Source organism: Astyanax mexicanus, chromosome 3 (genome assembly GCF_023375975.1).
Source record: "Astyanax mexicanus isolate ESR-SI-001 chromosome 3, AstMex3_surface, whole genome shotgun sequence".
NCBI classification, from domain to species: Eukaryota; Metazoa; Chordata; class Actinopteri; order Characiformes; family Acestrorhamphidae; genus Astyanax; species Astyanax mexicanus.
The window spans coordinates 56,197,168-56,219,465 of NC_064410.1; the positions used below are offsets into that span (position 1 = coordinate 56,197,168).

Genomic DNA, 22,298 nt, shown 5'->3' on the forward strand with positions numbered 1-22,298 from the left:
AAGATGGTCGATGAGCAGCTGATCTGTGGTGGTGGTGGAGAAGAGCTGACTTCAGAAACTTCCATCAGTCTGGCCGGACAGGAGACGCGAGAGCCTGAGGGTCCAACATCGGTATCGGGTCAGACAGGTGGGCAGTCAGTAACTCGGAGGAAGGCAGAGAGATGGAATTAGTTTTGACTGGATTTATGCAAAACTGAGAATATTAAAACATTATCAGAGTGTGGCAAATGACTCCGGCAGAACTGAATAAAACAGCCTAACTAAAGGCAGAGAGCCAGAAGGTAACATAGACATGGAGGCACCCTGAAACACCAGCATCCACCCACTCCACCGTCCACAAACCTGAGTGACCGTGTGCAGTGGGAGAACAACAGCACCAGCATCTCAGTTTACCACAAATTCCTCTGTCCATGAACCCCTGAATCTGCAGCCTTATCTAAAGGGAAAAACATTAATTACCAAAAGCTAAACTAAACAAGTAAGTTTTCAGTCTAGACTTAAAGATTGAGACTGTGTCTGAGTCCCGAACATATTCGGGGAGATTATTCCAGAGTTGAGGCGCTTTATAAGAGAAAGCTCTTCCTCCTGCAGAGCTCCTCTGAATTTTAGGCACTACTAATAAACCAGCACCCTGTGATCTGAGTAATCGCGGTGGTTCATAACAGGAGATGAGGTCTTGTAAATACTCAGGAGCGAGTCCGTGTAGGGCTTTATACGTTAACAGGAGAATTTTATAGTCTATGCGGAATTTGACTGGAAGCCAGTGCAGTGCTGATAGTACTGGACTAATATGGTCAAATTTTCTAGTTTTAGTAAGGACCCTGGCTGCAGCATTTTGAACTAGCTGAAGTTTATTTAAGTTACTGCCGGAACATCCAGACAGTAGCGCATTACAATAATCTAGCCTTGAGGTAATAAAGGCATGTACTAATTTTTCTGCGTCATGCAGTGATAGGGCATTTCTTAGCTTGGCGATGTTACGGAGGTGTAGAAAAGCTGTTCTAGTAACATTAGATATGTGTTTATCGAATGCTAGATCTGAATCTATGATAACTCCAAGGTTTTTAGCTGCTGAACCAGGGGTGGCTGAGAAGTCAGCCAGATTTAGCATTAAGTCTGATAATTTATTTCTAGCAGCTTTGGGGCCTAATAGGAGAACTTCTGTTTTATCACTATTTAATAGGAGGAAGTTGTGCGACATCCATGATTTTACATCTTCTACACAATCCTCGATTTTCTTTAATCTCACTCTGTCGTCAGGTTTGGCTGATATGAAGAGCTGCGTGTCATCCGCATAACAATGAAAATTCACATTGTGTTTTCTAATAACTTTGCCCAGTGGGAGCATATATAATGTAAATAATAACGGTCCTAATATAGAGCCTTGTGGAATTCCATATCTTACCTTGGTATAACTGGAAGACATATCATTTATCCTCACAAACTGATAGCGATCGGTTAAGTACGATTTAAACCATGCTAAGGCAGTTCCGGTTACACCGACCATGTTCTCTAGTCTTTCTAAAAGGATAGTATGATCTATTGTATCAAAGGCTGCGCTCAGATCGAGAAGTACGAGTAAGGAAACACAGCCTTGGTCGGCGGCTATAAGTAGATCGTTTGTTATTCTAACTAAAGCTGTCTCAGTGCTATGATAAGGCCTAAATCCAGATTGAAATTTTTCATAGATCTGGTTTCTTTGCAGGTAAGAGCAAAGTTGTTGGGCTACAGCTTTTTCTAAAATCTTAGAAATAATCGGTAAGTTTGAAATAGGTCTATAGTTAGACAGTACACTAGGATCAAGATTTGGTTTCTTGATCAGAGGTTTAATTACAGCTGTTTTAAAGGCTTTGGGTACATGGCCCAGGGCGAGCGATGAGTTTACTATCATTAACAGAGGTTTAATTATATCTGGCAGTACCTGTTTTAATAATTTTGTGGGAACAGCATCAAGTGTGCAGGTTGTGCTGTTTGAAGAGGAGATAATTTTCTCTAGTTCTAGCTGTGGAAGTGGGTTAAAGACTTCCCACCTAACTTCAGTAACAGGGTTTTGTTCTAGATCAGCCAGACCAGATGACAGAGAGGATGTAATATTTATCTGTTTAATTTTTTCCCGAATGTTTTCAATTTTACTATTGAAGAAGTCCATAAAATCGTTGCTGGTGTAAATGGCTGGAATCTGAGGTTCAGTACCTGCCTGGTTTTTAGTTAATTTGGAAATAACACTAAAGAGAACTCTAGGATTATTTTTATTTATCTCGATCTGTGAGGCCAGATATGCTGAGCGGGCTTTATTAAGTTCTTTTCTATATTTAACAAGACTGTCTTTCTACGCAGAGTGAAACACTTCCAGTTTAGTTGATCGATATTTACGCTCTAAATTTCGTACTAACTGCTTTAAGGTACGAGTTTGATCATTGTACCACGGTGCGAGCTTTTTCTGTCTATCTATTTTGTGTTTAAGGGGTGCTACAACATCTAAGGTAGAGCGAAAGGTATTTTCTAAACCTTCGGTTAGTTTGTCTAGTTCTACTGGGTCTATAGGAGAGTACATTAGAGTTGATAAGTCTGGAAGCTTATCTGTAAATTGTTGGGCTGTAAAAGGCGTAATTGAACGTTTTACAGAGTAGCTAGGGGATGTACATATATTATGACTAAGATGTAATTTAAATGAAATAAGGTAATGATCTGAAATTGCGGAGGTTTGAGAACGAATATTCGGGTTATCTATGCTCACACCCAGGGTCAAAACTAAATCCAGAGTATGATTACAGTAATGAGTAGGTCCTGTTATATTTTGAATAATACCAACTGAATCTAAAATCGATGTGAATGCCTTTTTTAATGGATCATCCAATTTTTCGAAATGAATGTTGAAGTCTCCAACTATAATCACTTTATCATTACTTACTGCTAAGTCTGTGACAAAATCACTAAATTCTTTTAAAAAATCTAAATAGGGCCCTGGTGGTCTGTAGATGTTAATTAAAGAAAATGCATTCTTTTTTGTAACTGGATTAATTATACTGGTGTAAAGAAGCTCAAAAGAAGTAAAATTTTCATAGTGTTTCTGATTGCTAACTAAGGTACTTTGGAAAAATATGCAGACCCCACCTCCTCTACCGGACAATCTCGGATTGTGTATATAATTATAGCCTGCAGGGGTGGCTTCATTTAATGCTACATATTCGTTTGGCCTAATCCAGGTTTCTGTCAGACACAGAACATCGAATTTCTGATCAGTTATCATTTCATTCACCAGAACTGGAAATGATTTTGCAAAGACTGGGGATCACTATTTGCAAGACTGCAACTAGATTCTCTATGATATTATTTCCTGTCATGCTTCTGGTGTTTACACACAATTCCTATTACATATTAGCCTAAGTTAAAAATATATCCCAATCAACAGTTCACATTTTGTGTTCAACCTTGCCTATAAGCTTCTTTCCCACCCCTTTTTTGATACTAACTTTTATAGCAAATAATCAGATTTACTGCTATGCATTTGCCTTTGTTTTAGATAGAATAAATGCAATAAAGAACAACATTCTTGCAAAATGTGTATTTACTAAACTTGTTTGTATCTAAAATAATACAGCACAGTAAGACAAAGTAGTGCAAAATAAAATAACTTAAAATAACAAAGTGCAGCCTGTGTTTAAAATATTGTACATATTAAAGTAAGAACCATATAATGCATGTTAAATGCAAAATGTGTTCTTTTTCAAATCGTTTGTCACGTCAGTACGTAAAATATTCTTGCCTTGCGGCTTCCCCTAGCTCTCCTGTTGATTGTTGACAATGTTCACTTCACTATTTGTGTGAACCAAGTCTCAAGACTTAAGCTGATATTAAACACGGTTGATTTATCTAAACGCCAGGACGAGGAAAAGACAGACTTAAAACTCAAGGAATGGATTTTTTTGGTTGAGCAGATGCATTTATCCTTATATCACTAAGCACAATGGAAAGTGTCGGGTGCAGCAGCGTAAAACAGATGTGTTCTCTGGAGAAACAAACCACGCTTCTCCATCTGGCAATCTGATGGATGAGTCTGGGTTTGGCAATTGCCAGTAGTATGGTACTTGTGTGACTGTGTTTTATCAAGTGTAAAGTAGGGGTGGGCGATATGGCTCTAAAATAATATCACGATATTTCAGGGTATTTTGGCGATAGCGATATTCTTGGCGATATAGGAAAACAGAAAAATAATTAATTAATTTTAGGAATATAGTATAAGAGTATAACAGCATAATCATAATGTGTCAAAATAAATAATATAGCATAAAATAATATAATGCAGCAAAAAATATTGCAGAATATTTAGTGCATGCATATAAACTGCAAACTAAAACAATTATACAATAAATACACCTAAAGCTTCACAGTAAATAATAGACTATTTTTAAGACAGAACAGCCCTATTATCACGATATGGATTTTTAATATCATGATATTTCTGTGTTACAATATATTGTATACGATATAATATTGCCCACGCCTAGTGTAAAGTTTGATAGAGGGGGGATTATGAGGATGTGGGGTTATTTTTCAGGAGTTGGGCATGGCCCTATATTTCTAGGGAACTGCTAATGCTTCAGCAAATCAAGAGATTATGGACAATTTTATGCTCACAACGTTGCTGGAACAGTTTGGGGATGAGCCCTTCCCGTTTCAACATGACTGCACATAAGTGTACAAAGCAAGGTCCTGACCTCAACCCAGTAGAACACCTTTGGGTTGAACTAGAGTAGAGTTCTCATCCAACATCAGTGTATGAACTTACAAATGCCTTTCTGTGCCTTTCTAGAAGAGCTGAAACTGTTCTAACCCATATTACCAATTTAGAATGGGATGTCTTGTGTATTGTGGTTTCTTAAAATAGCAATCTATAAAAGTCTTAACATTTTAGAAAATTCAAGGATGGTTTGGACATTTAGTAAGATATTTAAGGTAAAAGTAAATGACTCAGTTAGGAAGCTGTGACTTTTATCTGAACTCCATGCTAAGTTTAACAGAGATGCAGTTGTGCTTTCAGAGAAACAAGTGATCTTCTCAGCAGTATAGGTGACTCAAAGAAGAGTCTGAAACCACACTGATGAGAGCGATAAGAAGTTGCAGGGCTAATTTCAGACTGGAGCTGCTGCTGTTCTGCAGGCCGGTTTCCTGTTGTTGACTCTGTGCTAATAGTGAACGTTGGTTATTTGGGTGATGCAGTAAGCATACATATAGATATCATTTTTATAGCTGTGTCTGAGTTTCCGGTGGGTAAATATGGCTTCACCCATATTCTATTACTGTAACACCTTTTATATACACACCCAGCATCTACTAAACCTTGCATTACATAGAGCCTCTGCCAGTGTGCCATGCTACACAATGTATGATTCATTGATTCATCCTTGAGTAAGGTTAACATTGCATTATTAAGCTAAACTGAATTTGTATGGAATGTTTGTTTGTTTGTTAAGAAATGTATGTTTATTTATGAATTAAGTGAGCAAAATTTGAGCAGACAAAACATAACATTTCTTTGATTAAAATAATCTGTAAATAAAAGTCAGTGCAAATGTTATTAATGCTGCAGTTTTATTATTTTCCAAGCATTTTCTAAGCAAAAGGATGCCAAGGTCTTTACATGACAGTTACAACTATTTACCACAACTGTGTGTCAGTTCCACCAGCAGACCTCTAACGCTCTGACTGAAAGTACTGTGGTGAATGTGAAACTGCAGGTAGATTACCTCAGGCACAGTGAGGCTTTATAACAGTGTTCTGAGGTCCTGATGTGTGCTGGCATGCCTATGTGTTTGTTTGTGGTGTCTTGAAGGTGAGTGGCGTGCTGCCATTTGGCTGAAATGCAAAGCAGGATGCAAATAAGCACCAAATTGCTACTCTAAAAGCTATTTTTCCAGTGCAGAAGAACCTGTAGTGTCTCGTTTCAGACTTTAGGGTAATAATCTGAACTCCTCTATCAACTATCAACAAATGTTCAGTTGGGCTCAGGTGTTGAGGTATTATTAGTTTATTATTACTATAAACACCATGCAAATGAGGAATCCTCAGATATCAGCTTGACTGAAATAATAAAAAATAAAATCCCGTTGTCCTCTTGAGCAATCTTTTAACTGGTTGAGACAGTATTAAAAATGCTAATAATATAAATTACAGTTATTTCAATGATTTTTATTTGACTGCAGACTGTATTTCTGTTTTCATTGCACTCATATATATTTTATATTTTTAATAGTGCTGTTAGGTGATAAAAATGTTTATTAATCACATTAGTAAGTAACACATGCTGTAAATACTGTATATCCCTTACAACACTAGACCAATTTATTATATACCTCAGCTCAAGTAAACATTACAAAACAGTTATAAGAAATATTTACAAATGCCAGAGGCTATTTTCAGGAGATTCTAGGCTACTCAATCATATCTTAAAAAGTACCTGCACTCTTCAAATATTTTACATTAATAGCTGAAATATTCTCTGTAATAATAAAATATTTGACCATATTTTGTTTACTTATGGTCACAAGTTTACTTAGTAAAGTCCAAATAAAACAGAATAGTCCAGATAAAATAAAAAATTGGATATTTCCGTTATGATAATTATTTTTTTGATGTTTGATAACATGGAAAGTGAGAGCAAAAAGACACTTTTGAGACAAAGCTACATGTTACAAATGTTATATAGCCATTTTCTAATTCTAATTCTAATTTCATAATTCTAGCAACATGATATATCAACATTTTATATCAACAATCAAAAGTCAATTCAGATTATCAATACAAATGATCAGCTACAACTTATTTAAGTTAAATGTTTTTTTCCCACTTAAAGTAGTCTAAAAATGGAGCATCTAAAGTGCTTAAGAAAAAGCAAACAAGTGAATAAAAAGTGCAGTTTGAGTTTTCTGTAAATCTGGGCTGAATTGGTGTCTGGTCTATTCTCATATTCGAGTGAAGGAGCTGATTGGTCAGTTCTGTCTACAATTTGTTAAAAATCAATATAGATGTAAGAAATCCTGCTTTTTTTTTTTTTGCATTTTCAGTATTGTCGCAAGTTTTTCTGATTCAGGGTTGTAACTTTAAAGGTGCTGTTTGCAAGCAGTTATCTTTGCTGTTAGCTGTTCAGTGAGCAGTTCTTTGCCCAGCTGTTTCTGTGCAATGCATATTTACTGAGCATCAAATGAAACCAGTCTCTAAAAAGCGTTTCTGGAAGGTTCTGCTTTTAGAAAACCTTTTAGGCTTGGCATGAGGTGGTGGTGATTCAGAGGGACTGCAGTGATGATGAACTGCACTTTGATCATTATCGCCATGATTATAGGTGTCCCGGGGAACTACGTCCACAGTGGGAGCGTAATCTGAAGACACCATCTGCTTTGAAAGGGAAATCTGCCGTTCAGGGGATTCTTGGGGCTTTCTGGGCAGATGTCACCTTTGTTGAGAGCTCAGTCTCAGTCTGTCAGCTGGTGGAGGGAGGGTGTAGGGTGTGAACCTCCAGCTTCGGGTTGGTCATATGCTCTGGCCAGTTTCTGCATCAGCTGCTGGGGTGCTTTGTGTTGTGCTCTGGTTTTGGGTGGAGTCTGGGACTGATGGCATTGGGGGTGTGTAGTTGCATGGATTCATAGAAAGGGGCAGCTGTTTATAGGGTGTGTTTTTCAGCATGTTGTACACACCACAGTGACTGGTGCAAGCAGCCAAAACAGAGTATGCGTTGTGCACATTTTTTATGACCATATTTTTTTTTTACCATTATGGTTTAGAAATAAATAATATTTCGTTTAAATAATACGTTCAAGAATAATTTGCATCTTATAGCTGTGTGCACTCATTAATATTATGATGAAAATACATCCCCAATTCCAAAATGATTGAGATGCTGTGAAACATGTGAATAAAAACAGAATACATTGATTTGAAAACCTTAGACCCGTGTTTTATTCACAGTAGATCATAATTAACACATCAGATGCTAAAATTGAGACATTTTGCCATTTCATAAAAAAAAAAATAATAGAGCTATTGATTGGTTTAAAAATGAACTAAAAATGAACTAATTAATCACACAATCTGCTGTGATTTGTCGCAATTATTAACATTTTAAATGTGAAATAAAATAATTAATACATCAATTTATATTTAAATGTTTGTTTAATAATATTTTTAACTCTGAACCCAGTTTGTCTCTTGTAAATTATATTCAAGTACCAACTGAAAAATAAAAAGGACGACGCAAAATATCAAAATGGAGGAAAAGAAAAGAAGGAAATGTTCTCTTTACAGTGGTAAACAGGTGCATTAAACAGACAGGAGAGGGGACATGGCAAACTTATGCCTCACAGAAACAGCAATGCATGTGTGTGAGAGAGAAATGGAGAGAGAAATGAATATATCATTAAAAATTGAAATGAAACCTTTTGAACTTCTGGGGAGTAGTGATTACTTATTACTAAAAATGCTTAAACACTAATATGTCACCAGACTCCAGACAGTAAAATTAAAAAGTGAGTTACAGAATGAAGCTGGTGCCAAAATTGATGAAATGTAAAATGTACAAGGCTTGAAGAAGACATTGTCTGGATAGGAGAATATGTTGGTCTCAAACATTTCTATACTGTTGTTGCTATAGAAGCCCAACTCATAGCACATTCTCCTCATTATAAAACATCAGTTTTTCACATCTGTATTTGATGAACAACAACAGATTTTCTTGTTCTGCGATATACAGTGAGTCCAAGAAGTATTTGATCCCTTGCTGATTTTCTTTGTTTGCCCACTAATAAAGACACTATCCTTCTGCACTTTTAATGGTAGATATATTCTAACATGGAGAGACAGAATATCAAGACAAAAATCCAGAATATAATTTTAAAGAATATATTTTAATTAATTTGTATTTCAATGAGGAAAATAAGTATTTGATCCCTCTTGCCAAACACACTCAATACTTAGTGGCAAAGCCTTTGTTTGCAAGCACAGCGGTGAGACGTTTGTTGTAGTTAACCACAAGTTTAGCACACACACCAGGGGGAATTTTGGCCCACTCTTCTTTGCAGATCCTCTCTAAATCATGAAGGTTGGTGGGCTGTCGCTTGGCAACTCTGACCTTCAGCTCCCTCCATAGATTTTCGATCGGATTGAGGTCTGGCGACTGGCTGGGCCACTCCATGACCTTTGTTGCCTTTGCTGTATGTTTAGGGTCGTTATCATGTTGGAAGACCCAACCACGGCCCATTTTCAGATCCCTGGCAGAGGGGAGGAGGTTGTCCCTCAGGATTGTGCGGTACATGGCTCCATCCATCTTCCCAGTGATGCGGTGAAGTAGCCCTGTACCCTTGGCAGAGAAACACCCCCAAAACATTATGCTTCCACCTCCATGCTTGACGGTGGGCACAGTGTTCTTGGGGTCATAGGCAGCATTTTTCTTCCTCCACACATGGCGTGTGGAGTTGAGGCCAAAAAGTTCAATTTTGGTCTCGTCTGACCACAAAACCTTCTCCCAATAACTTGGTTCATCTTTCAAATGATCATTGGCATACTTGAGGCGCGCCTCCACATGTGCTCTCTTCAGCAGGGGTACCTTTCGGGCACTGCAGGATGTGAATCCATTGTTGCGCAAAGTGTTGCCAATTGTTTCCTTGCAAACTGTGGTCCCAGCTGCCTTCAGGTCATTTGCTAACTCCTGCCGAGTGGTTGCAGGATGATTTCTGACCGTTCTCAGCATCATTGCCACCCCACGAGGCGAAATCTTCTTTGGAGCACCGGGCCGAGGTCTGTTGATTGTCATGTTATACTCTTTAAACTTTCTGATAATTGCACCAATAGTTGTTACTTTCACATCCAACACCTTACTAATCTTTTTGTAGCCCATTCCAGCTTTGTGAAGGTCAACAATTCTGACTCTGAGGTCCTGTGACAGCTCTTTGGTTTTACCCATGTTGGAGACTTGAAATCTGTGTGATCTGTCTGATTCTGTGGACAGGTGTTTTTCACACAAGTGATTAGTGAGAACAGGTGGCTTCAGGTCAGGTAACAAGTTGATTGGGAGTGTCTAACTGGTCTGTAAAAGCCAGAACTGCTAATGAATACTAAGGGGTCAAATACTTATTTCACTCCATGAAATACAAATCAATTAATATATATTCCTTAGATTTATTTTCTGGATTTTCTTTTTAATATTCTGTCTCTCCATGTAAGAATACATCTACCATTAAAAGTATAGAATGATCATGTCTTTATTAGTGGGCCAACGAAGAAAATCAGCAAGGGATCAAATACTTCTTGGACTCACTGTATATTGCAATATAAAAAAAAAGCAAATGAAGTAAATGATCCAATATGGCATGCTATTAATAATGCAGTGTGAAGTAGAATAAAATAAATCAACAATCTTGTAGATGTTTTTTCTTTTTTTTTGTTGTTGTTTTAATCAGCAGAAAGTTTTAATATGTTTATTTGACACTGCACAAATCGTTGCACGTTCTATAAGTACCCTGCTGGCATTAACCTGCTCGCACCACTGACCTCTTCACCTCACTCAAACACACTTTTCCACCAGCAGGCTGTTCTGTTCTGAGCAAAATGTTCCTTCTTAGGCTCTATTTTACAGCAGTTTGGAAAATTGTGCCCATCCTTCTGCTAAAGGTCTATACACACCCCCACCAGTCTCACACATACACCCTTCCAGTATTCCACTTTATACACCCACTGTTCTTTTAAAAGACATCACACACACACAGCACATTCTGACAGCCTACGTTTCCTTTTCTTCACCCTCTTTTGTAGCTCTTGTTCACTTTAGTTTCCATTTACGACACCATGTTCTCTTACTCACTAACTGACCAAGACAAGAGGACTTTAACAAGACATAACTCTACATTATCTTGCCACACTGCTCCTCAATCCCTTAACAATTCACTTTCTATTGCACAAAAGCCACAGTTGCTTTGCTGTCTATGGCCTTTTTAAAGGAACTTTAAAGTGTTTTGTTCCAGTAACCATAAAAAAGATGCTCTAGTTCTATTCTGTTTATTTCTTTTGAAATAAAGCCACAGTTGTTTGCCATATTATCTATGCAGTAGAAACCAGATACCCTTCTACTAGATCAAGCGTCTCAGACCTTCTTCACTGAGTTTGCAGAGCAGCCTTATAGACCAGAAGCAAGGTGTTCCCTTTGAAGCAGCAATACTAGAATGTTTAAAATCTGTAAATAATAATGTTCTGTAAACATCCAGAAAACTTGAAAGATTAAATGTTTTAAGTTAACTGTAGAACTGTAGAAAACATTCTACTAACCGAAAATTGTTAGCTTTGATGTTTCAACAGCTAGTTCAGTTTATGTATTTTATTGCTGAACCATTCACATTTCCACCAAATTAAACATTTCATAAAGATAGTGTTTGATAGTAGGTGTTGGTTGGATATTATATTTAATTACTGAATTTGTGCAGACAATTTACATTTCCCAATCTACAGTGTCATACATTTACCAGGAATTAGCCTAGTCATTGATCATGACCGGAGTCATCTGGTTAAAATTGTCTGTGACTGAGAATATTAGTCCTACTGTATAACACTGAACTCATTGTCATTTTCAAGTTTAAAACAAGTTTGTGATGATTTCTGTTTTGTGGCATGGCTGCATGTAGACATTAGAAGATGGAATAGTGTGGTCATGAAGGGATGCACATGGTCAGCATTAACATTCAACTAGTCTGCAGCATTCAACCAATGATTGTCACGATACTGGTTTTAGTTTTATCCTGTGGCAGAGAAGGATGGGCTCCTCTTACTGAGTCTTGGTTCCTCCTAAGGTTTCTTCCTTTTAGTGTGAGAGAGCTTTTCCTTGCCACAGTTGCCACTATCACTGTGGTGCTTACTCATAAAAGGCTTGGACCTGTATCTTTGTAAAGCTGCTCTGTGACATTTGTTAATAAAAAGCGCAAATATAATGAAATTTAGACGTATTGGTGTATGTTCCATGTTTTGACAGGTGCAGTTGTAAACAGATAATCTTTGTTTTTCACTTAATGTCAGTTTACAATGTCAGGTTTTAGTGTTATGGCAGATTTTTTGAAAAATAAAAATAATGCTTATTATCAAGATACATTATTTTAAACAATTGTTTTTACATGTCTAAAACTTTTCAAATTTACACCATTAACTTTTATTTTAAAATGAAATGTGAAAACTACTTCTTTACAGCATGAATATGGCTGTGGGCTGGATGGACTGGGTAACAGGATTCTGACTGCATCTTTACTCAGCACTCAGCACTCCTGCAGTGCAGCACTCTGCCCGATTCAATTTGCCCAAAACTCAGGCAGTGTGACATTACATTAGCGACCTAACTTATTGAATAAACTCGCTCTGCCTTCAACCGCAGCAAAGAAGTCCTTTAGCAAACACAGCCTGGATCTGAACTTTTCTGTCTCTTGCTGATGTTTTGCACAGTTTTTTAAAAGGTCCACAACTTTGGCTCTACTCTCTTCCTCTTAAGATTATGCGAGAAGCAAAGACAATAGAAAAGAACAGAGCAATCTTAATAAGCAGATGATTAGCCACATGGCAGTAGCATAGATAAGCTAGAAATTATGTACTTTGTCGTAAAGGATTGACATCTGTTTGGTGCAGAACGTCTAATTCAATCAGAATTGATTTATAATTAATATGCATTCAAACGCTCTTTTATGTTGTATTTTAGGCTGTGTGGCAGCTTCAGTGTAGACCAATAGGTTTACAAAGAAAGAGCTTTTCACATGGAGATAATTAATACAAACCCAATGCTCTGAATGTTCATTCCGGATGGAAGTCATATCAACAATATAACAAAAAGAGCTTTTTGACGGCGGCTGAGAAAAGCCTGCTAAAAAAGGCATGAATGCATCTACAGTACAGTGTGACGGGTGGAGATAAATGGCCGTAGTGAAGGCCCATTTTGTACTCCTCCTCAATTTGTGCTTGTAGGCGTTCTTTGTTTTCCCTGCAGTCTACTGCCTTCCCTTTCTACACACACACACACACACACACACACACACACACATACATACACACACCAAACAGAGGCCTTGGGGAGGCAGCAGCTGCCTGGCGGTCTACAGGAAACGTACTATGGCGGGCCTCTGTCCTGTTTGTGACACTGACCTCTCACCCCACTGAGGTCAGCAACACAAAACAGCTTTCTCTTTTTCTCTCTCTGTCTCTCTCTGTCTCTCTCTCTCTCTTTCTTAGTTTAGCTGTTTCTAGTCTCTTGTAAAGGAACAGGCCACCATACAGTATCCCCACAAACAGCCAGGTGTAAGAGAATTTGACATTTTCGTGTTTTAATCTTTTTAATCTTTAGCAGTTGTTCTTAAGGTAAGATAACCTTTACTGGCCGTGAAACAGAGGTATAAGTGTTCCTGAGTGAAAGTGTTTTATAGTAGAGTGTACAAACAGTACACATTACACTGACATGCCTCTGGCAAAATTCATGGGACACAAATATGTTAATCGATCATGAAGTGTTACCTTAGGGGATGTTCCATTTCCAATTATGTTGTGTTCCTCGATCCATAGTGTCACATGCTTACCGGAAATACATCATAGAATACAGTATCACACATACTGGAAAGAGTAGTGGGTGGTAATGATTGTGACAGATGGTGTCCCGCTTAAAATGTCCATGTGAACAGACAAGTGATTCTTACAGAAATCACATTAGCATTCAATGCAGGAGTCCCCCACCACACACAGACAAAAATATGCCAAAAGTATTTGCTTTTGCCAAAAGTATCAGCTTTTATCAGCCTGCATTGTGTTTAGTAATGTAATGCTGTGATGCTGTGATCTGTCATGGAAACCTATTCCATGAAGCTCTTTATGCTCTACTGTTCTTGAGCTGATCTAAATAAAGATTGGAGGTGTGTAGTGATGTAGTGACTGCAGAAAGTTGGTTCCTTTGTGCACTGACCTTTTTTGTCATTTTACATTGATTTATTAAAAAGGTTCTCAGAGGCTTCTTACCGGTAATGTACCTCTTGGTGAGCATTGTCCAACATAGGTCATCTCTCAGTCAGCGACAGACACCTTTGTTTGCAGTGGTGTCTTCAAATAGAAGCCTGGACTGCTACAGACTAGAACTGTATCATGTTTAGCGATGAATCCAGGCTCTGTTTTTTTGGCAGGATAATGCTCACCCACAAACAGCTAGGGATTCTCAGGAATATCTCTAGCTGAAATACCAGCTTGGGTGACCAAAGAGTGTAGGACATACAGACCAAGCTGTAATGTATGTCCTTTAATATTGTAATCACTAGCATATAATCATCATTACATTTACACACGTTATTTTTTTATATCAACACGTATATACTTTTAATATTCTCTCTTAATCTAATTATTGCAGGCTTTGCCAGGCCAGTTCACACACACACACACACACACACAATCATTAGTCAGCCGTGGTCTCCACTTAGCCTTTGGCTAGATTTGGCAGTGTTGGACACATGGGACTGTGAAATCTGCCAGAATAACTCTTTCCCCTATCAGCTGGTTAATTACAGCATGACTGAATGTCCCATGAGCAAACACTGACATCTAGTGGTTAGAGGCGGTTTCTTCTGTCATTTATTTAGGTCTGTTTTCAATTCTCTGAAGACATTTAGCTTGAATCTTAATTTGAGATACAAAAAATTGTTTATTAATTGATGAGTCTGCAGAGATGAGAACCGAGCCTTAGGCTATAATCCCCAGACTGTGTGAACCTGCTCAAGCAAATTCTGTATATTTGCTTTAGTGAAGAGTGGAGTTTGGGAAAGTTCATCATAAATTCATCAAATGAAAGTTTTTCCCATCAGTAAAATAGTCTTAATGATAAAAAAACAAACAAACAAACAAAAAAATCATTTGTGGAAATGTGTTGTTTATAAATGTGTTGTATGTAAATACTACACAGCTTTGGAAAAAAACTTTAAGAGACCACTTTGGTTTCTGAATCAGTTTCTCTGATTTTGCATTTTATAGATATATGTTTGATTTAAATGAACATTGTTGTTTTATTCTATAAACTACAGACAACATTTCTCCCAAATTCCAAATAAAAATTTTAGAGCATTTATCTGCAGAAAATGAGAAATGGCTGAAATAACAAAAAGATGCAGAGCTTTTAGACCTCAAGTAATGCAAAGTAAACATATTCATGTTCAGTTTTACGCGTTCAGAAATCAATATTTGGTGAAATTTAATTCATCTTGGCATGTTCTCCTCCACAAGTCTTACACACTGCTTTTGGATAACTTTATGCTGCTTTACTCCTGGTGCAAAAATTAAAGCAGTTCAGCTTGATTTGATGGCTTGTGATCATCCATCTTCCTCTTGGTTATATTCAAGGTTTTCAAATTGGTAAAATCAAAGAAACGTATAATTTTTAAGTGCTCTCTTATGTTTTCCAGAGCTGTATATACAATATCTAAAATATTTATTTGCAATGCTTTAAGAGTAAAAGGGGCCAACCTAATAGTAATACTTGCTTTTCGTTAGTGTTATACTAAATATAGGGATTAAAAATATTATATATATTGTAATTATTATGAAATTAGCCCCTCCTACACAAATAAATAAATAAGCAGACAAAACACTAATTGCCATTGTCTTACCAGCACCACTTTAATAGACGTGACAACTAATCTGAAAACAGCAAACAAGTTGGCGCAGTTGGGTAGGATTGACTAATAGCAAGCAAACACAGGGTTTAAAAACTACAGCAGCACTGCTGTTTCTGATCCACTCATGCCAACATAATACACACACACACACATACACACACACTCACTCACACACACTGTATTGTATCTTGTAGCTCATTCTGCACCAGAAAAAATAAAAACAGTTCAAAGAAACCACTAAAAGCATAATATTTCCATGATATTTATGCCCATGATGAGTTTATGTAAACATCCGATTACAAGTGTAATTAGTTACATCCTTTGCTCTGTAGCAAGCACAGCACAGAGAGACGGAGAGCGCAAAATCTCATATTTATTTTATTCTTTTGCCAAAGGGCCTCCTGAAGCGCTGCTGTATTTGTACTTTTAAATGAGACATAAACCTGAGGGCTTGTAGTGATCTGCATGCATCCGCTAGAATTTAAATGAATGTTTGCCTTAATGTTGCTCTGCCTGGTATTTCCCTACAGCTTTTCTGCCAGAATAGCTTTTACACAGACAGATCACCTCTTCCAGCTCGAACAAGCTCAAAAGGTGCTTTAATTTGAAAAAATATGGGGTTGGAAAGCATGTCAAGACTTTATTAAGGCTGTCACTATTGGTTCAACTAAAATTAGACCATTTGCAAACCAACCCAGCAAACTATTTTTGGTTAGTTTAATCTGTGAAGTTTTTTTGGATGATCTTAGAGACTACGTTTGGTAATGTTGCTGCAGGTTCACTGTTAATATATTTTAATTTTGGAAATGTTTCTTTTAACGTTTTCGTAATGTTAGTATTCATCTAGCTGGGAACGTTATTTGAGAAACATTCTAACATCGCTGTGACGCATCATTTTTTACTACTTTAAATACTAAGTTCAGTATGTAAAGTGCCCATAGCCTCAGAGAGTTTTGCTTCAAGACTGCTACAGATTTCTGAGAAGATTTCTGCTTTATTCACCCTCCAAAATAGCCTGCACTTCCAGATGCATCACGTTGCCTATCTAGACCCTTAAGCGAGTCCGAGGCTGCAGCAATACCTGTGTCGACTGCGGTATCTACTCTCATGTTTCCTTTGGTGTCAGACATTATGAAGTGCAAAAGTACGTTCTTCAAAAGCACCACTTATGTAAACGTTCAAAAAAAGACCACTTAAAATGGTGCTGTTATAAACTTATTTGATCAAATCTGCAGGAGCTACCGAATCCGGTGTCCTATCTGAAGCGTTATTTCTCTAATGTTACAGGCTAACCTTCCTGGAACCTTTTCAAAAAACTCTTATTATGTTTTCTGTTAGCTGGAAAGACATAACCTAAAGTATCAGAATTTGGAAACACTGTAAACTAACAGTACACTTACTGAGGACTTTATTACGAACACAATATACATTTCATGAGGTGGCTTGAGAACACACACACCTGTATAGTTTGTTAGTTACCTTTTGAAAGAGGTTAAAGACTGACCAGTGTGCTCATGGCAAGGCATTGTGAAGGAACAGTGTTCGAATGAGACCTGAAAATGGGTTTCAGATAGATGGGACATTCTTTTTTGTTGTGCAGGTTGTGCATTTAATATTCCTTGAATCAGATTGTCACATGTACCAGGAATACATCTCAGATGGTATTACCATCCACAGTGGACAGAGCAGTGGATGGTAATGATTGTCACTGATGGCTTTTGGGAAGAACTGTCTGTGCAAACAGACAAGCCAACCCCCATGGGGCATGGCAAATGTCATGGGACACCATATGTGTCCCTGTCTCATGACATTTGGCAAGTTGATGTATATATTTCATTTTTGTAGTTTGTAGCTTTTTTCTGACACTGAAATTGGAACGTAACCATTACAATGAACGCTTTTGCAAATACACACACGCACAGCTTATATTGGCACACATACTGCCAATAGAATAGGACTCTTTGGGGCATGTAAACGTTTAAAGAACCTATTTTCTCTATGCCTACTGCCAGGTGTGGGCTAGTCATCAGAATGGAGCTGTGGAGCAGTGGAATTTTCTTCTCTGGAAAAATAATGGCGCTCCATCCAATACCTTTGGGATAAGTTGAGGAGTTGGGGATGAGGTGGCTCTTGTGCCTTGTACAATCAAATTTTTACAGCAATGGTTCAAAATCTTAGTAGAAAGTTTTTTTTTGTGGACAATTACTGCAACAAACAGCTGGATAAACTCTGTTTAATTTCCTTTATTCCAGAAAAAAACTGACACATGAGCAGGTGTTCCAATACTTTTGTCCATATTGTGTATAATGACTTTGTTTTACACAAGAGAATATAGACGACTGCTGGATGGGTTGTGTTGTTTTATGTAGGCTCAGCTACTCTGCAGCAAGTGTGTTACTGCAGTTACATCATACAGCCTCACAGAGTCCGCTGAGGGTTGTTGAATTCCCAAAATATCAGTAGTCAAATATTCCTTATCAAAAGTGGATTTATGCCAGAAAGCCTTCATGCTCTGCCTCACACAGGTAGCTAGAAACAATCTGTCATTCAAACCAGATCATTACTTCCTAAAACCACCAAATGTAACTGCTTCCCAGAGATGCAAAAAAGATTATATTTACAGCAAGTAGAAATTTAAGGGGGAAAAAACAGCCAAATATAAACAAGACAAGATGTTTTCCTCCTCAAAATGTCAAATCATCTATTTGTACCACAGCAAACTCTTCTCTGGCAGAGTCTTTTTGCAGCGTGTGGTTGTGGTGTCTTAACTTTAGACAGAAATGAACCCTACATATTCTACATTATTCCACTGATTGAAAATGTCATTTGACCCTTTTTGTTGCCACAGAACCGTGTTTAAATTTCTTTAAAGAAACAAAGGTATTATCCATTTTATAAGCTCCTCTATGCTTATAGGAGCAGTTTGTAGTTTTATAATAACAGACTATAGTCCTGTATGTGTTTCTCTGTATACTTTATTATTAGTCTCCTTCCACCATGTTTTTTAATGCCCAGGAGCCCAGAGGATAGACCATATTCAAGAAATATTCTGCACTGAGTATCATCGTCGAGAAGCTTCTGGAAAACTGTCCAGAATTGTCTAGAACGTTGTGGGACTGTCCAGAAGTGTACATAGCAGTACCTACTATATCAGTTAATTATCTGAAACTTACCTTTTCTTTTAATGTTCTGCTGAGTAAGTGAACTTGTTTACCACAATACAGTAAATTTAGGTAGAATCAAAAATTTGCAAGATCTGGGAGACACATTTTGCTACGCCTGTAACCAATTTATAAAGACGAGGGAAAAAGTGTGATGTCCATCTTGATAAATTCACAGAGAAGATGGAAGCTTATTTAAAGGAGCAAGGTGAGCGCTTTCATCAGGACATAATGAACTTATAACACAGTTACCAAGGACAGAATGTTGAGGACATGAGAGACTGAATTTAGGGACTGATTTGTGAAAGTGATAATGTGTGTAGAAACAAGGAGGTGGTCAAAAGTTTATGCCTAATCAGTGTATATTCCTACTGTAGAAAACAGCATGATCAGATCAAGCGGGTTAACCCTTTGAACTTTACGCTGTTTTGGTGTGTTTTTTCTTTGTTTTTGTCAGTTCCTCTTTCAGGTCTTATAACACAGTAATTATATCAGACAGACACATGCACTGATCTCTTTTACTCAAGAAGACATACGGCTGCTCAAAAATATAATCATTTAAAATGTAAAAGGAAGCAGAATTGTTATATTTTCCTGGAACTGGCCACGTTTTGGTAAAATTTTACCAAGCACTTTTTTATTCTTTTTTTTTTTTTTTGAATGCATAGACTATACATATATAAATATATTCACACCTAAGATATCTTTTCAAAAATGGTTAGACTAGAGTGTATATGAGTTGAAAGCATAAGAATATTGATGATAGTTTAGTACATGGCTTATTACTTAATACATGGAGAGCATCGGGCAAACTTATTTTTCTTGATAATCACACCTCTAGGATACATGTAGATTACTATGCTTTTCAGTATTTTGATCAGGACACACAAAGAAAACTATACACAAAAATGTAAACTTTTTAGTCTAAATAAATAAAAAAATGTTTAGTGCAGATTAACTACTTACAAGTAAAAATGTGCAAGTAAAATAAAAACTATATAAAGTAGTGCGCACAACATACCTAGCTTTAGTTTGAGTAAAGCAGGTAGTTTCACACTTTTTCTGTGGACACTTTTGAGTCATTTACTGATATTATTTGGTTTGAAACATCATAAAAATATGTTTGAAGCACTAAAGGTAAATAATATTGGTTGGGGAAGGAGATCTCACTTTTTTTAGATGTATTACGTGGGTTTCTTGTAGATGCTTTACCACACTGGGATGTCATCATATTTAGAAAGAGTAAGTTCCGCCCTTTCTAACCATATATGGTTTGGGTTGGTGTGTTAAGGATTTCCTGAGTAATTAAGCTGAGAACATAATGTGCGTTGTTTTTTTTGCGATTTGCACTTTTCTGAGGGTGTATCATACCTGGTCTCAGATGAAGAAAATCCAGTGTAACACAGGTTAAATATGCTTCCACTGCTCGAGCATTAGCAGGCCTGGGCTGTCAGGTTAACACCTCAGCTTTGGCTAAGTAAATAATGTGTCTCCCCCAGAAAAAAACTCCATAATGGCTAATGGCTTTGGGCAGGAGGCCTGTGGGAACAGATGATGATCCAGAGCTCCACAATCTGCACTGCTACAGTCTGCTGCAGGGATGGACTGGGCATAGGGAGTACCAGGCCAATTCCCAGTGGAGTGCTCTGTTTGTGGGTCGGTTAAATGGGCTAAAAAGGGCATGATTAATGTATTCTAATATTGAACTGTTTATTGATGAACAGTATCCCAAGCACATGACCATTAGCCAATCACAGAAAAGCCACCTACCGCAAAAGATCAGTGCAATCAATACTTGCTGTCGCTGTAATTGTAGTGGGTTAGTCTAAAAAATAGTCCAGGGCTGAATTTGGTTAACAGTCCATTCCTAGCCTGCTGTATGCTTTAGGTTATATTAATGCAAGTGGACCTACTGGTTTGTAAAACTGAAGATATTTTTGTATTTATTGAGTTAAGACATGACTTTTGATTGTGCTTGTGTTTTAGAAACAATCAACATTTCAAATACAAATATACAATTATTATAAACTTCGATCAATTCTGTGGAAAATAGCTCAAAATAAGAAAATCTTCCAGATTTGTGATAGCACTGTATATTGATTTCTCAGAGAAGGCCACTTCTTTATGCGATAGTGTGCACTTGTTTCCAGGCTGTTCTAGAGACAAAGAAAACATGGAAAATTTGGCCCATCAAGAATGACAATTTTAAAATACTTCCCATCAACAAAACATTATATGCATTGCAAAAAAAAAAAAAAAAAAAAAGTGTGTGGATTATATGCATTGCAAACAAAAAAAGTAAGTGCTTTCCCAGATTTACGACTATACTACAAATCAAATCAGTTCCCAAATACAGTCTCCCATCATGTTCTCATTATCCTTTCTTTGATAACGGTGTTCCAAATTCATTATGTCTTGGTGAAATTGCTTGCCTCGTTTCTATGATAAGTGCTCATGTTCTCTGTGAATTTATCAAGATGCACATCAAAGAGTACTTTTTCATTTTTGTCTCTCATTTTAGGCTCAAAAAAATGAAAACCATTAATATAACAGTTTGTACAATTGGTACACAGTGTTACTGAAGGTGAGGTTGAGTTAGTGTGGCTGAATGTGGATCCATTTAACAGACATACTTAGGATTATTTTCCGTAAATACACTGAATAAATACACCCAAATTCATACTAATAACTAGCTCGTTTATATTATGGATCTTAGATTAAACTGTCAAAGTTATGTACAGTCATCCACGACACATACTCAGCAGATAGCGATGCAAGTGCAGCAGCAGTGGTGCTTGTTCATCATGTCCTGTTAGTAGAAAATAGAATGACACATTGATATTTTTATGTAAACCTACACTATTAAAACTAGTAAAGCTATGGCCTATAGTATTAATGTGCAGTACACAACTTGGACACAGACTGGAGGAATAGATAATGGAATATATTTTCACTCTTGTGTTCTTTATCTTCGAGGAGACAGAGGCATGTTTATATCATCATTGTTATTTTATTTTATTATAATCTGACTCAGTTGTTCTTTACAGTGTCAAATTCCAATTTTAAATTCAATTTTGGAGTTTGTTTGCATGACTGAATATTTGTTACAATTGATTATAATCAATTCTAAAAATCTAAAGTCTTTAAAGTTTAATGAATGTGAACCAAAAAAGCTGCGGCATAAGTTCTGCCAAAAGAACAAGCTGCCATCCACAAACAGGAACATTATAATGAACTGAATCTGGATATCATCAGCTTTATCTCCGCCAGTGTTTTTTTGTGTTCACTTTAACAGTGCTGTACTGACACTCAGTGGCTAGCTAAGAAATTGCATATCACACAAGTAAAAGTCAGACATTTTGTCCAACAGATCTAAGATTCAAAATATTTATTCTTAAATCAGAGGCATAAAGTATCTGACAAATTTACATATGAGTATATATATTTTTAAATCATATCTGGATCTAGATTTGATAAT

General features: G+C 37.0%; 1 protein-coding gene across 2 annotated transcripts in view; it reads left to right on the forward strand.

Moving 5' to 3' along the window:
• Nucleotides 1-22,298, forward strand: part of chst12a (carbohydrate (chondroitin 4) sulfotransferase 12a) — a 458,541-nt gene that overhangs the window by 237,143 nt on the left and 199,100 nt on the right. The gene's annotated exons all lie outside the window — the stretch shown is intronic.